Below are 16,316 nucleotides of genomic sequence, written 5' to 3' on the forward strand. Positions count from 1 at the left end.
AAAGAGGCTGCTTTGCCAATCGCAAACATTACTGTGACTTGCTAGGCAGGGCTGGAGAAACCGTGGGGGTGGGAAGCTGGCTGTTGCCTGCGGTGTTTTTCTTCTGGGGCTCCCCAGTTGCCTCTGAAGCAAAAAAAAAAAAAAAAAAGCATCTGCTGAGAAAGGACCAGAGAACAGAGCGGTGTTTCTGGATTCTGAATCTTGCAAGCCCCTGGTCAACATGCGGTGCCTTGCTGTGGCTCAGTGTGCTCCACTGCCTGTTCTGAGCTTACCTGATGACACTCGAGAAGAACTTGCAAGTAAGTTAAAGCCTGTTGGAGAATGAAAGGAAGTGGCCATCCGAAGAATAACAGGGCTTTAGAGACAGCCCAGTGAGCTAAGGCCCTTGCCAATAAGGCCTGCAGTCTGAGTTGGAGCCCCAGGACCCACAGGTGGAAGGAGAGAGCTGAGTTCCACAAGTTGTCTTCTGACCTCCACACACCGCACCTTGAAATAAATAAATAAATAAAGTAATAAATAAATAAAGTAATAACTAAAGTAATAACTAAAGTAATAAAATTATTCCAGTAAAGGACAGCATACAAATGTAGTATTGTGGCCTTTGCATCATTTCTTAAGAAAAAGAACTTTGTGTAGAACCACTGAGAGGCAGAAACTGAGGAGCAGAAAATGATCTTAGCAGTGAACAAAATTCTTGCTGTGTAAGCAAGAAGGGGTAAGTTTGATCTCCAGAACTTATGTAAAAAAAAGTTGAGCGTGGTAACTTCAGCTTATAATACCTGTGCTGGGAGGATAGAGGCAGGGTCCTTGGGACCCCCTGGCCAGCCCCAGGTCAATGAGAGACCCTATCTCAAAAAGTCAGGGTTGATGAGGATGCGAGCAATGACACTGGAGGTTGATTTCTGGCTTCCTCAGGCATGTGCACACACACACACACACACACACACACACACACACAACCACACACATGTATATATGCACACTGGTAATAGTAGCCTTGACTTGGTCAAGCAGGTTGGACCTCACTGCCCCAGCCTCATCTCCTGAGATCCTGTGGGCTGAATTGGCAGATGAGCAAGTGCACATCTTTCTTCACCAAAGCAACACCTCCTAAAAGTACCCAAACAGAGCCACCAACTGGGGATCAAGTATTCAAATGTCAGAGCCTATAGAGGCTTTCTTACTCAAGTCGCCACAGAGTGTGACAGGAGCAAGGGTCACCACAGGGGGAACTGTTCCGGAATCCCAGGTACTCCCGTTCCTCTTACTGTTTATGTCCGCCGGGTGGGTCCTAGTGAATCTGGTCAGTTTTAGGGAATCCTTGGAGCTTTTTTGAGTTGTTTACCTTCCTGTTTAAGGAGCTTCCAGCAGGATAGAATATTTCTATCTAGGAGGAAGCTGGTATACAACAGCGCGTGTGCGTGCGTGCGTGCGTGCGTGCGTGCGTGCGTGCGTGCGTAGGTCAGAGGACAACTTTCAGGAACCAGTTTTCACCAGCCTGGATTTTTTTCCTTATTTGTGTATAACGCAACTAGGCCCTGGAATTGTTACGGTATCAAGGCGAAGTGTGAATCCAAACAGAACCAGCTCAAGTCAAGTTATAATATGATGAATTTCAATAACATACCAATTAAACTGATAATTTACATGAAAATAATAGCCACATCAGCACTTCCATTATATATGGTTATTTTTGAGCTGTTAAATCAGGTATGGAAGAGACAATAAAGCCAATAAAGCCTGGTGAAGTGGTACGCCACACAGGGAGCCAGATATCGCCTCCTTAGCTGATCTCTGCTAGAGAAGATGGAATGTTTAATAAAACACTAATACATTTTTAAACAAAACACTTCTTTTTAAGTAGTCTTAATAATCACAAGTTTTTTTTTTTAAAAAAAGCTTTAACTGAGCCACAGACTACTAAGTTTAGTATGATTTAAATTCATAAAGTTTTTAAGTGCGAACACGAAAATGATGATGATTTCACAATCTTAAAATTTTGAAGCGCCTTGAAAATATAAAATAGTAAAACACTAAAACCCGAGATTAGAAGGAATTCTTTTTTGTGTGTGAAACTAAAACTAGTGTTTTATACCTTTTTAAAAAAAGTTCTCAGAATATCCTGAGAGAGTCTGTGGTTGTCTGTATGTCAATTCATGTTTAATGATCATAAAAATAAAATCGTTTGTGGGTTAACAGCAAAATTCCTGGTTATTGAGTAGACACAGGTTTTACTAGTTTCTGTGGGTTTTTCCTTTATCTACATATGTTCTTCCTCCTCCTGTGACTCCTGTAATGTTGGTGTGTGTGTGTGTGTGTGTGTGTGTGTGTGTGTGTGTGCACATACATGTTTGTTGGTTTGGTTTTGGTTTTTTGAGACAGGGTTTCTCTGTGTGGCTTTGGCTGTCCTGGACTCGCTTTGTAGTCTGCCTCTGTCTCTGCCTCCTGAGGGCTGGGGTTAAAGGCGTGTGCCACCACACCCGGCTTCAGTTCAGTTTTTGATGCAACATCTCTCAATGAACCTGGAGGTCACCCATTCATCAAGGCTGGTGGGCCAGCAAGCTCCAGGGATTCTCCTGTCTCTATACCTGCCCAGTTCAGAGATTTTAGGCATTACAGCCATACCCAAATTTTACGTGGGCACTTCACTGATAGAGCCATCCCCTCAGCTCCAATTTTCTAAAATCCTTCAAATTAGCTACAGAATAATTCGTTAGATTCCTATTTTAGATTTTCGTGGTTCTAAGGGTTCCACTCTTGTTCTTACCTCAGCCCTGATAGAAGATCAGGAGTTCAAGGCCAGCCTCAGCTACATACTGAGTTCTAGACTGTCTTGGGTTACATGAAACCTCGTATTACTAACTAAATAAATGAAATGTAAAATGTTCTTATCAGCTGGATTCCCACTACAGGTATAAATGGCAATTTGGTTTGTTCTAAGCTATTTTGGGATTCTAGGCCTTCTCTTGGGAGCCTAATCCTTCTTAGTACCACAACGACTAAATTCTCTTACCCCCACCTGTGCCTCCACTATAACAGACTGGTCTGTGAGAAGGGAGCAGGGTTAGGGGTGGGGTGGATGGTCCTCAGGAGTTTTAACTTCCTGCAAGAGAGGCTGATTAGCATTTCTCTGGCGTCACAAACTGTAAGATGTGAAACCTGGGGGTGGCAGGGAACACACTTCCTCCATGAGGATGTGCCTTATGGAGCGAGGAGAGGGGAACAAGGAGAGTGAGCCTCAGAAGTCCCACGCACAATGCTCACTCCCGAGTGAACTCGTGATTCTGCAGTAGAGGGACCCCCCTCCCCAGCAAAAGGCTGCTTTTCTTTATTTCCAAGATAAAGCACTGTTAGTGTGAGGGTAAGAGGGCTTCCAGAAAAAGAGGACCACTAAGTCCTCTCTCTTGGGAAAGCCCTCTCTGGAGGTAGTCACTTGAAAGTAATTCAGTCTGCTCATCACAGAATCTTGGCTATCACTTAAATGTCTGCACACTGCAACCATTTTTTTTCTGGATTATCTGCCCTGCTATAGTCCATCTCTCTCTCTCTCTCTCTCTCTCTCTCTCTCTCTCTCTCTCTCTCTCTCTCTCTCTCTCTCTCTCCCTCTCTCTTTCTCTCTCTCTCTCTCTCCCTCTCTCTCTCTCTCCCCCCCCTCTCTCTCTGTCTCTCTCTGTGTGTGTACACACATGTGTTTGTTTGTACAAGTATGCTAGACTATAGAGGTCAGGGGTCAGCACTGGGTGTCTTCCTTTATTTATTTATTTATTTATTTATTATGTATACATTGCTCTGCCTGCTTGTACCCCTGCAGACCAGAAGAGGGCATCGGGTCACATTATAGATGGTTGTGAGCTACCATGTGGTTGCTGGGAATTGAACTCAGGACCTCTGGAAGAGGAGTCAGTGCTCCTAACCGCTAAGCCATTTCTCCAACCCACCCTTTTTTCTTTTAAGTGCATCATTTTAAAAACTCATTATTTTATAACTTACTCCAGAGTTGCTTAAAATAATCAAATGCATTCCTCACTTATCCCTTTTATTATTATTACTACTATTTTCCCCTTCCCCCTCACTATATTGCTATGGCTGGCCTGAAACTCACTGTGTACACCAGGCTAGCCTTGATATATTTTAGCTTTTTGATACAAGATCTAGCTATGTATCCTTGACTGGTCCAGAACCACTTATTCTTTTGTGGAATCTTGACTTTATTGACTTTAGTCTGCATATTCAAAGCTCATATAGGAAATTCATATACATGTTCGTAAGCATATTCTGTAGGAAACTTTTACATATGAGCTCCACTATAGAGCAGAGTGAGAGAGAGGAGGAATTAGAAACCAAACCTCCTATTTTGCAGCTGATTTATCTGATAGGAGGCAGAACAGACCACAAATACATAGTGAAAGCCACGGAAAAGGCTTTTGGACTTTTGTGATTTTTATCAGCAGATGGCAAGTGTAATTTATTGTAGGCAAACTAGTAATTAATTCCAGAGCAAGGAGGCCAGGCCAGTGATGTGTCTGGGCAGCATATAATCCTCTAGCACACAGATCAAGAAGAGGATTTAGGGATTATTCCTGAAAAAGCATCGACACTATCAGTCTAGCACAGGGTTCTGAAAATGAAGGCAAACAGTGTTGACAAAGAGGGGCACATACAACAGTCGTTAGTGACTGCCATGCGAAAAGAAACAACAGGAGAATGATCAAACCAGGAATCAACTGTATTTTCTCAGAGGGCCTTCAAGGGCTATGCAGGGACTGGGAAGCTACCGTGGTAAGACTTCTCGGCATGGTGGACTGGTTCTGCAAGGATGCTTGAAAGTTTTTATGTTCACACATATTTATACACACGTCTGCCTTTATAGGTCAGCCATTTGTCCACCATAGTAGATCTATGATGACAAAAGCCTTGCTTGGTGCCTTCCTTCTGTTTCCTGTCTGATCTGAGAGTCTCTAGAAGGTAGTTCCGGGCCTTATATCCCAGCTGAAGCTTATGTAGCAATGACTGCCCTGGAGATGCTGGTTGAGAATGCTGAAATAAAGGAGCCTGTTGTGTTGTTTAGCAGAACGTGTGATGGATGGTGGCTATACAGTACCCCTATGTCTAATGCTTAAAAGGCCTGGTGGGTGAGCCCTAAATGCTAGTTCTATGTGGACTCAGCCTCTCCCTGTGCCTACATGTGCACAGGCTTTGTGATTTCTTTAGTGTGTGTATGTGTGTGAATACAAGGGGAGGTCAGGGATAAATTTCAAGAGTCAGTTCTCTGCAGCCACCTTGTGGCTCAGGCTCAGGTCATCCAACAGGTATGCGAGTGCCTCTACCCTCTGCACCATTTTGCCAGCCTTAGAGTTTGTGAATTATTCCGTCATCTGTTATGAATGAGACTGCATTTTCTCTCTGCTCTCTCCACCAAGCTGAACCTTTCTTCTCCCTTGTGTAGCTATTAAAGCAAGCAAGCAAACAAACAAACAAACAAAAACCAACATGGTCTCAGGTAGCCCAGGCTGACCTTAAACTCCTTATGTATTCAAGGATGCTTTTAAACTTCTGACCCTCCTGCTTTCACCCCTCAAGGGCTTGATTTACAGGTTCCCATGGCTACTCTAGGCTTGTTCAGTCCTGGGGATTGATCCCCTGGCTTCAAGGATGCTAGGCAAGCACTCTACCAGTTGAGCTATGTCCCCAGCCTTCTTGTTTACTATGTAGGCAAGAACTTTCTTATCTGGGGTTTCCTTGTCTTGACTTTCATCCCAGTGTAGTTTGCTCTCTGCTCTTGCCTTTTTCTCACTGTACGTGTGTGTGTGTGTGTGTGTGTGTGTGTGTGTGTGTGTGTGTGAGAGAGAGAGAGAGAGAGAGAGAGAGAGAGAGAGAGAGAGAGAGAGAGAGAGAGATACCAAGGATATGAGATCTGCTGTTGCAGAGTTTGTATGGAACTGGGAATCTACTCCTTCTGATGGTAACTTTGTCTGGTAGGTAACAGTCCTGGAATAGACAAATACTTAATAACTACTTTAAAACAAACAAACAAACAAGGGCTGAAGAGATGGCTCAGCAGTTTAAGGACACACACTGCCCCTGCAGGTAATGCAAGTTCAGTTCTCAGCACCCACATCAGGCAGCTCACAAGTACCTGAATGCCAGATCTAGGGGATCAAATGTCTCCATTTGGCTTCTATGGGTACCCCAGTAGTTACACACATCCACACCCAAACACACTCACAGAATTAAAAAAAAAAAAAAAGAAGAAGAAGAACTACCTTAGGCTGAACCTTAAGCTTATACCTTAAATTCTGCACTATTATATCTATACAAAAGTTCCTATATAATATTTACATGTAGAAATTACTTAGCATAATATAGTAAACACCTGTGAATCTGCCTCTCAGGAACTAGAACATTGAAAATACTGTTAAAATGCCTGCCTATCAGCCATCGTTCCTGTGAGGCTTGTAAGTCCTGCTCTAGGCTCTTCAACATGACATCCATTGAGACCGTGAGGTGCTGTGGATATGCAAGGCAATGTGACTGTAGAAATATGAAATAAGCCTCCGTGTTGCTTCTTGCATCTGCCACCTGCTTCTTCTCCTTCCCAGCTGCCACTTGAGTTGCACAGACCCCCAAGAAGCACACCTCGATGTGACAATGATGCCTTGTTCTATCTTCTCTCCCACTCAAAGTTGAATGAATAACTGGAAGAGCCGTGGCACTAGGGCAACCAAAGAGGCAAGGAAGTATTTGAAGCAACTAGAAACATGGTACAAGTAAATGCAGATGTCGTGCAACTCCAGGCACATAGTGGAGGACGAGCAGCTGCCCGGGACCTTCCCTGTATGTTCATCCTTTACACATGCTGTACACTAGGCCGGTGAATCTTACCCAAAATAATTGAGACCAGAAGTGTTTGGATTTGGCGTTTAGGTGGTTTTGCTTTAGTGTTTTCCACAAGCTTTACCAGTTAAACGTCCCTCAACTGTGGAGAATGTCCTGTTCATCGGCTAGATCTGGGTAGGGGTTCGAAGTTTACTGCACGTATTGTCCTTGGCTGGTGCTGTAGTTTGAGCGGGACCCCTGGGCCCAGATCCGCCCGTCATAATGTTCTTCTTGTAGGTTTCTAGGACCCTCTGGGACATTCTCCACAGTTGAGTGGAGAGTGGGGACTGACTTTCACATGAACTCTGGTGTCCCATATTTGACCACGTCCCCTGGAAAGGGAAGCCTGGTGGCACTCAGAGGAAGGATAGCAGGCTACCAAGAAGAGATTTGATACCCTATGAGCATATACAGGGGGAGGCGGTCCCCCTCAGTCACAGCCATAGGGGAGGGGGATAGGTGGAAAGGGGGAGGGAGGGAGGAATGGGAGGATACAAGGGATGGGATAATAATTGAGATATACTATGAATAAATTAATAAAATATTAAAAAAAGAAACATCCCTCATCTGATAATATAACATCTGAATAAACCGAGGGTGGTGACACACACCTACAATTCCAGCACACAGGAGGTGGAGGTGGGAGGATCAGGAGTTCAAGGTTATCCTCAGGAACATAACAAGTTTAAGGCCGGCCTGGGATATGTGAGGCCCTGTCTCAAAAAACAGAGCAAATAAAACCAAAGAAAAAAGCTCCCAATTCTGAAATGCCTCAAATCTAAAACTTTTGTAGCAAGACACAAAACATTTCTGATTTGAAAATGTTTGTAAAGGATTTGAGTTATTTTTAAGCGCGCGCCCGCGTGTATGTGTGTGTGTGTGTGTGTGTGTGTGTGTGTGTGTATGTGTGGTGTGTCCTTGCACATGTGCATATGTGGGTATGCACATGTGAGTGCACATGTCTGTAGAGGGCAGAGGTGTCAGATCCCCTGGAACTGGAGTTACAGTTGTGAGGCTTCTGGTATGGGTCTGGGAATTGAACTCTGGTCCTCTGGAAGAGAGCAGCAAGTGCTCTTAACTGCTGAGGCATCTTTCCAGCCCCTGATTTGAAAGTATTTACAGTTGACCTGTAACAGATTAGCGTAAATCAAGTAGCTGAGTATAATGCACCTATTATCCTAGTGTCTGGGAGGCAACTCAGGTAGTGTGGCTGGGACCTCTGCCCAGTGACTCTTGTGACTATGATGAAAATGCTGCCAGGCTTGTATAGACTCTGTTGGGGAAGACGTCAGTGCCGGGGGTGGGGTGGGGGGTGGGGGTGAGGTGGGGGGTGGGAGTGGGGTGGGGGGTGGGGGTGGGGTGGGGGATTCATTTCCCCGTGACTCTGTTATTGCAGGACCTACGTTTTGACTTACTGCTGGCTGAGCTACTCCCCAGTCTTAGGGCCTTCTCCCATAGAGCCACTTGCTACCTCAAACACCCAGGAAAGCCTTCAGTTTCATCTGACTTAAGCAATATAAATCACAGATTGATAACCCACCATCTTTGGCCACATTCTATTGTCTAGAATCAAGGCACAGGTCTTGGCTACCCTCAAGGAGGAAGGTATGAACACCAGTAGAGGATTCATTAGGGGTAGACTTGGTGGTGATCTTATTAACTGTGCCTAAGGAGACAGGGCCGTGGTACAGGGGGAAAAAAAAAAGCTGGTCAGCAGGCTTTATTTTATTGGCATTTCTTTCCAGAGATCACGTGTGACTACATTAGCAGAAATTTGGCATTCTGCTGGCATTTTAGAACCAAATGATGCATTGTATAGTGCTGACTGTTTGGAAGGAGTGACTTATTGTATTGCCCAACTTTCAAACCCTTAAATATGCTCCTGAAAAGTGGTGAAGTTTAGAAAATCATGGGACAGAACTGATGAGAGAGAAGACACTATAGGAAAGCAGAAACTACTGTAAAGTTTTAAGCTTTTGTGTGTGTGTGTGTGTGTGTGTGTGTGTGTGTGTGTGTGTGTGCATGTGTGTGTGTGCGCACATGTGCACACATTTATGCATGTGTACAGAGATGTCAGAGGTCTACCTTAGGTATCTTTCTCCCAGGAGCACTTCATTTTGTTTTATGAGGCAGGGTCTCTCTTTGGCCTGGGGCTCACTGATCAGATGAGGTTTGGCCTACGTTAGGTTAGGCTCCAGGGGTCCAACTGTCTTTGCCTTCCCAGTACTGAAATTACAAGTATACACTGCCATGTCTGGCTTTTTAAAGTGGATTCTGAGGAGCAAGCATGCTTGTGAGGCAAGTACTTTAGTGTCTCCCCAGCACCCTTTTCTGGTAATTTTTTAAATGACAATTGATTCTGCTTGTGTTAGGAAAAATTAATCTGGGTAGGATTTTTAACTAAAATCAAACGTGTTCCCTATTTCTACTAAATAAATGTGAAACCCCAAATGCTGGTTTATAAGGATACCATCTAATTAGTCCAGGGCACTTACTGTCAGTCTTTGCTCTGACTTCCACACTTTCATCAAAACAAATTGTCTGAAACACAAAGCTGCAGAGCTGGAGAGAGATGCGAGTGGAGGTGTTGCTGATCAAGAGCTCTTGCTGCTTTTGGAGGACCCCAGGGAACAGTTCCCAGCACTCATATGGCTGACCACAACTGTGTATAACTCTGGTTCCAAGGGAGGATCTGCCGGTCTCTTGTGGCCTCCACAGGCACCAGGCATGTACATGGTACATGTACACATGCATACATGCAGGCAAAAAGTCACACACATACATTAAAAAAAAAAAAAAAAAAAAAAAAAAGAAACACCAACGAAGTTTAATTTGTCACTTTTCTGATAAAAGCCTATAGGATCAACTTTAAAGTCCCATGCTGATACCTGTGGCTCTTGCTGACCACAGCATGGATGCTCACTGGGCATCTTCCCCTGCTTCATGTGTCCAGTGCTATGAACAAGCTGCCTAATTTTATGGTCTTTCCTGTTCCTGTCTCTGCACACACATTATTCCCTCTTCTTGGTCTATGCATTCATGGAGTCTAGAGACTTTGCTTACAGGCCCTGAGGACATCGCCTTGCCTGATTTACCCCAGGAGTTATTTATTACAGTCCTAAAACACAGTAAGTGTTCCATAAATATTACTGGGGCACATACCTGAGAGTCCACTTATTCAAAGAATTGGTAGAGCTGGCTCCTATACTCCATCCTGGCCCAAAGGGCGAGAAGCAACTGAGATGATGGTTTTCTTATGGCTGTGATTTGAGAAAAAAAATCATTACATGAATTAAGATGTAAGCATGCACATGAGTAAATTAATGTGCAGAGGAAGGAGGCAGCAGGCTGGACTAAAACAGTTCAAGACACTTTCTTTGCTGAAGGAATCTAAATCTACATTAAATACATTTAAATATTTATTGAAAACACATATTGAGAGATGAGAAGGAATTTGAGCCTTTGCTAACATGACATCTTAACAGTAGGCTTTCATTAAAAATTATTTTTTCTTGACTGTGTAGACACTCTCTCTCCTCTCTCTCTCTCTCTCTCTCTCTCTCTCTCTCTCTCTCTGTGCATGTATATGGGCACACATGTCTGTATGGGTGCTTATGAATATGTACAAGCCCAAGGTTGGTTGATGTGAGGTAGCTTCCTCAGTTGTTCTCAGCGTTTTAAGTGAGACGCGGGCTCTCCCTTGAACCCAGAGCTCACCAACACAGGCTAGCCAGCTTTCCCAGGGACCTGTTTTCTGCCTGAGTAGTGTGGGAATACAGGGTGGCTATCACATCTGCCCAGTCTTTACACAGGGTTCTCTAGTGACCATCACTTTATCCCCTAAGCTGTCTCCCTAACTCCCCTTTATTAAAAGTATTGGTTTGAATGAAACACATCTTCCCTCACAGTCTGCAGGAGCAACACAGCCCCGCCCACGCGGAGGGCCCGCGCAGTGATGTACCTTTTGGAGTTTGATCTCTGGAAGAGTAGTGGTTTTGTTGCTTTAAGCAATGTAGTTTGTGGCAGTCTGTGTAGCCGAATAGGGCAACAAACAGGGAAGAAGCTGGAGAGGGAGGAGCAACGTCCACTGAGCACCTGCTGCGCTCCATGACCAACCGTACACAAAGCTTGCGGAGGAACGGTCTGTTAGCCATTTTACATACAAGGAAAATAAAGCCGAGAGCTTGTCCAACGTGGTATGGTTGGGCTGAGACAGAAAACGAAGGGACTGAGATCTGCTGTGAAAATGCTGATTCCTCTCTCCAATTTCATAAGCTGCATCTGGGGACATATGTTGTACACTGCTTCTCAGAAATACCCTTTGGATTTAATTTGTAATGATAAGTTGGCTTGACCAAAGTTGTGTCTATGCGAAGAAGCTGTAATACTTTTTTTGTTGTTGTTGGGTTCGGGCTGGAAGCCTAGAAAACTCACTTCAGATGCAGAAGCTTAAAATGAAAGCTTCATTTTCTGAGCTCAGGGAGGCTGCCAGTTCCGGATCTGAACCCGGTCCTTGAGGGGGAAGCTGTATTGCATATTTAAAGGGTGAAAAACACAATTAGCTCATACAGGACACGGGTGGGTGGTAGAACAGGGTGGTCATCTCTAACTCATTATTTTGCTAACAAGCAGTTCTAGCTAACCTTGAAAGTGTGTGTGGCTGGCAGTTGGAGACAGCTGGGTTTATGATTGGGGAATTTTTGCTGATTAATTAGGCCATCGGGTATGTTGAGCATAAACATAGTTTGAGGTCGACTTGACGTGGTGTAGGGAGTTTTCCCCAGAACTAAAAGGTATAAACATTTCCCTTAAAACATAAACATTATTTTTATTCAGTCTTAGTTTTTAAAGGTAATGCCTTTAGAGAACCCTCAATGCTGTTCTAGCAACAGTGGCTTCTTAGGGCTGCCCCGGCTGTCCTACCCAACTCTGTGACACAGAAGAGCCATGTACATACCACATGCCACCTTCCAGTACCTTCCAATGTTATTATCCCTGCTCCTTCCTGTTCACACAATTTTGCTGCACCTATAACACCGCTCTATAGGTGATTAATTGTTTTAATTATTTCTTGGGCACTTTCCCTGAATTGCTTTATATAGAAATAAGCAAACAGGAGCAGATAATAAATGCACTTCTTCTCCAGTCTTACGGAAGATGAAACACGTTCTCTTGTACCACACTTGATCTTTTTGTATAACACAACAGCATGCAACCCATTCTGCTTAACTCAGGGGCGAACTGACATTTTCAACATCACCATATCATAGTCTGTCACAGAGACACACCACAATTTATCTAGTTGTGTCCCTTGAATTGACGTCTGTGTCATTTTACCCTCTACATATTTCCATGCTATTATAAACATGCTACACGAAGAACTGAGTTGTATGAATATACATATACTTTCTTTTAAAAAGTTTATCTTGAAGCTGGGCGTGGTGGCACATGCCTTTAATCCCATCACTCAGGGAGGCAGAGGGAGGTGGACTGCCATGAGTTTAAGGCCAGCCTGGCCTATAAAGGGAGTCCAGGACAGCCAAGGATACACAAAGAAACCCTGTCTCAAAACAATAACAACAACAACAACAACAACCAAACAAAAACAAAAAAGCAGCTTGGGTGTTTTGTCTACATGCATACTGTGATTATTGGTGCAACAGTGGCATAAATAAAATGGATCTAACCAATCACTTCATGAGCTGGAACTCACATTTGACACTGTTAATGAGGTCAAGAGTCTGAAACTAGATAAGTTATTTTAGTTATGGTTTGGCTTCCCCCCCCCCTTGTCTTTTTTTGTTTTTGTTTTTATATTGAGAGAAAGAAAATGAAGTCGTGTGGACAGATAGGTGAGATGGATCTGGGAGGACTTGGGGAAAGGGAAAGAATTATGATCAAAACACATTATACCAAAAATTTTAGAAATAACTAGGGGACTGTCATGAGGGCAAGGAGGGGAGGCTGTGGTCAGGGTGAATTGTATGAGAGCTGAATACATTAATAATAAATAAATAAATAAAAATGTAAAGAATATTTTATATGCATGAATGTTTTGTCTGCATGCATATCTGTGAAACATGTGTGTGCTTCATGCCCTTAGAGACCATTAGACTCCCTGGAACTGGAGTTAGAGGCAGTTGTAAGCTACCATGCGGTGCTGGGAATTGAACCCAGGTGATGTGAAAGAGCATCCAGGACTCTTAACTGCTGAGTCATATCTTCAGTCCCATTTGTACTTTCTGGCATGCGCATACTTGTCTATAGGATAAACTTACATAAGAAACATTATCGTTGCAGGGAGTAATTCCATTTGTAATTTTGGCAGGTAGTGTCTAATTCTCCTCTGTAGAAATTGTACCATTTATGCCACCAGTAACAATACTTCAATTCTATTTGTGTGTGTGTGTGTGTGTGTGTGTGTGTGTGTGTGTGTCTGTGTGTGTGTGTATGTCACATGTGTGAAAGCACCAAGAGAAGCCAGAAGAGGACACCAAACCTCCTGGAACAGGTTTTACAGTGGTTGTGAACTATCTGGTGTGGGTGCTGGGAACCCAACTTAGGTCTTCTGTAAGAGGAAAGGCTCTTAACCATGCAGTCATCTCTCTAGCCTAACACTTCAATTCTTAACATCAACTGTCAAAATAAAAGGTTCTATGTCTTTATTTTGCAGTTCTGAAAGAAGTCCTATTTCTATAGAAGTCAGTAAAATAGAAGGCACAGGAATGATAAGGCGATGCACACTTATTGTTAAGAAGCTTATATAGGCTCTGGGGCTGGAGAAAGGTCCTCTTCCAGGGGACCTGGGTTCAATTCTAAGCACCCACATGGCAGTTCATAGCTGTCTGTCACTCCAGCTCTGTGGGAACCAACACCCTAGCACAGACATATATACAGGAAAAATACCAATTCATGTAAAATAAGAGTAAATAAATCATTGGAGGAGGAGGAGGAGGAGGACGAGGATGATGATGATGATGATGAGGAGGAGGAGGAGGAGAAGCAATAGCTTACACGGGCTCAATACATGTGAAGAATGTATGCAGACGCCTCTAAGATGTTTTGCTGAGGCCCGTCCCCATTTTGGACCTTGAGTGATCTGTCTCCTAGATGTGTGCCAGTACCACAATATAACAGGGTCCCTTTTACAACTAATAGAGTGAGTGATGTGATGCCCTTTGGGGTTTGACACTAGCGGGTTGGACCAGTACAGTGATAGGGTAGATGGTATAGGGTGTGGCTCAGGAGAAGTCATTTAGCACAACTGACAGAAGAAACTCCTGAGCCTTTTGGCACCACAGTAAGATTTAAAATGAATAATCTTTGCTTTTCTGAAAATAGTGAAGAATTAAGAAGGAAAACCCAAGGACTTCCAAGCAGGATTTACATCGCAACTTCCATACAGTCACACTTACTTACTATTCTCATCAAAGCTCTTAGAATGTATTTAGAATCACTTCACATGTAAATGGAGCATGCTTTGTTGCTTAACTTTTCAGTCTACATACTAGTAAAAGCGTCAGATCAAACCATTGACTGACCTCATAACTGAATTATGGAAAGCAAAGATTAAAAAAAGACATTAGGAAAAAGCCACACTAGCACCTATAATAAAGATGCTTAGTAGGCCCAAGTAGCCTCTTAATACAAGACCATTTCAAAACCAAGCTGTCAAGGAAAGGTTAACGAAGACAAGAAAGATTACCTAGGTAAAAGTGGGTGGTAAATCATGTGCTTAGCATGTATAAAGTCTTGAGGTCAATTTCCAGCAGCAAAATAGTAAATTAGTAGACCTCAAATTAAAAGGTTAACCAGCTCTCTGTATGTAGAAAGCAGGCCAATAAGTAAATTTTAGTTACCCTTCTCTCTATAATTTAAATAAAGGGATGAGATGTCTCTGTAACACTTCAATGATTTTATGAAGATTTACATCATAAAATAGAAAATATAATTTATGATACACAATTTTGAATGTTAGTTACCCAGAAAATTAGTCATCAACTCCTTTGTCTATTCAGTGCCCATGTATTCAATACTGAGAAGTGCTAAACATACACAGATATCTGACCTAAAATTCCAGGTTAAAAAGTACCATTCATAGAACTGTCCAAATTCATATTAACCTTTCAGTAAGTCTCTGTGATAGGCTTATTATCCTTGTGTCTGACTTTAATTTTAGAATCTTCTGAATTGGAGAATATATTGTCCCCCTCCTAAAAAAGAAAGATAAAATTGTTGAGCCAGCAATTCCAAAATTGAAATCACTTGAAAAGACTGACTCTTATATATCTCCTTGAAATTTGAATTGTGATACATTTTGAGTCTGTCCCTTTTGTCAGCCTTAGCGAGTGTAATTTACTTAGTTAATTTCACAAGTAGATTCTGATCTTTCAGGGCACAGAGAAATAAGAATCATAAATATACCGTTACTGCCTGCTTTTGCATCTCATTTCATAGCCCCACAATTTAAATAAAGAAAATATATTTAAAAGTACAAATTAATTGCACTTATTTCCTGGAAGTATTTCAAAATGCTTTCTTTTATTAGAGCCAATGAATCTATTCACGGAGTTTAAATCGATAAATGTTGGCATAATGCAAATGTAAGAGTAGTAATAATGGTAATGATAACACAGGCAGTTAGCATTTATTTACTACCTGGTACCTATGTGGTATCATGTCGAGAGCTTTGAATAGATTACTGAGCATCTTTTCAAAGAAGGCACTATTATTACTTTCATGATATGGTGAAAACTAATGTTTAAGGAGATTATTTTGTTTACATTATTCACATTATTACTTTAATGGAACTAGAACTCAAGTCTGAGCAACTGGATTCAATCCATGTATTTTGGTGTTATTTAATTGCTTGTTTCTTTTTTTTTTTTTCACTTTTTAAATATTTATTTTTTATGTGTATTGGTGTTTTGCCTACATTTATGCCTGTATGAGGGTGCCAGGTGCCCTGAAACTAGAGTTAGAGACAGTTGTGACCATGTGGGTGTTGGGAACTGAACGTGGGACCTCTAGAAGAACAGCCAGTGCTCTTAACCAGTGAGCCATCTCTCCAGCCCCCAAGGCGTTATTTCAATTCCAGCAAAGAAGCAGTCTTTAATTTATATGCAGAAATAATTTTTACCAGTTAGCTTGTTTTTATTGCCATAGAAAGTAAAAGGATTAAAATACAGAAAGAAGCAAAAGATGCAGTTATGTGATTAGTTGCTAGAATCACTTTCCGTAATGTGTAGATAAAATCCTCTTCAAATAGTCTTTATATGTTTTATATAGGCTTATATACTTATGAAAATTTGTGTTCCACAATGGGGTATTCTCTTCTTTTCCAATCCCTCTAAAAACTTAAGAAGATCCTATAGGGTTAAATGTCATATACATCAAAGTAACTACTAAGTTGTCAAAGAAACTTTTTCTTCAGAATCCCA

Source organism: Acomys russatus, chromosome 18 (assembly GCF_903995435.1).
Source record: "Acomys russatus chromosome 18, mAcoRus1.1, whole genome shotgun sequence".
NCBI lineage: Eukaryota > Metazoa > Chordata > Mammalia > Rodentia > Muridae > Acomys > Acomys russatus.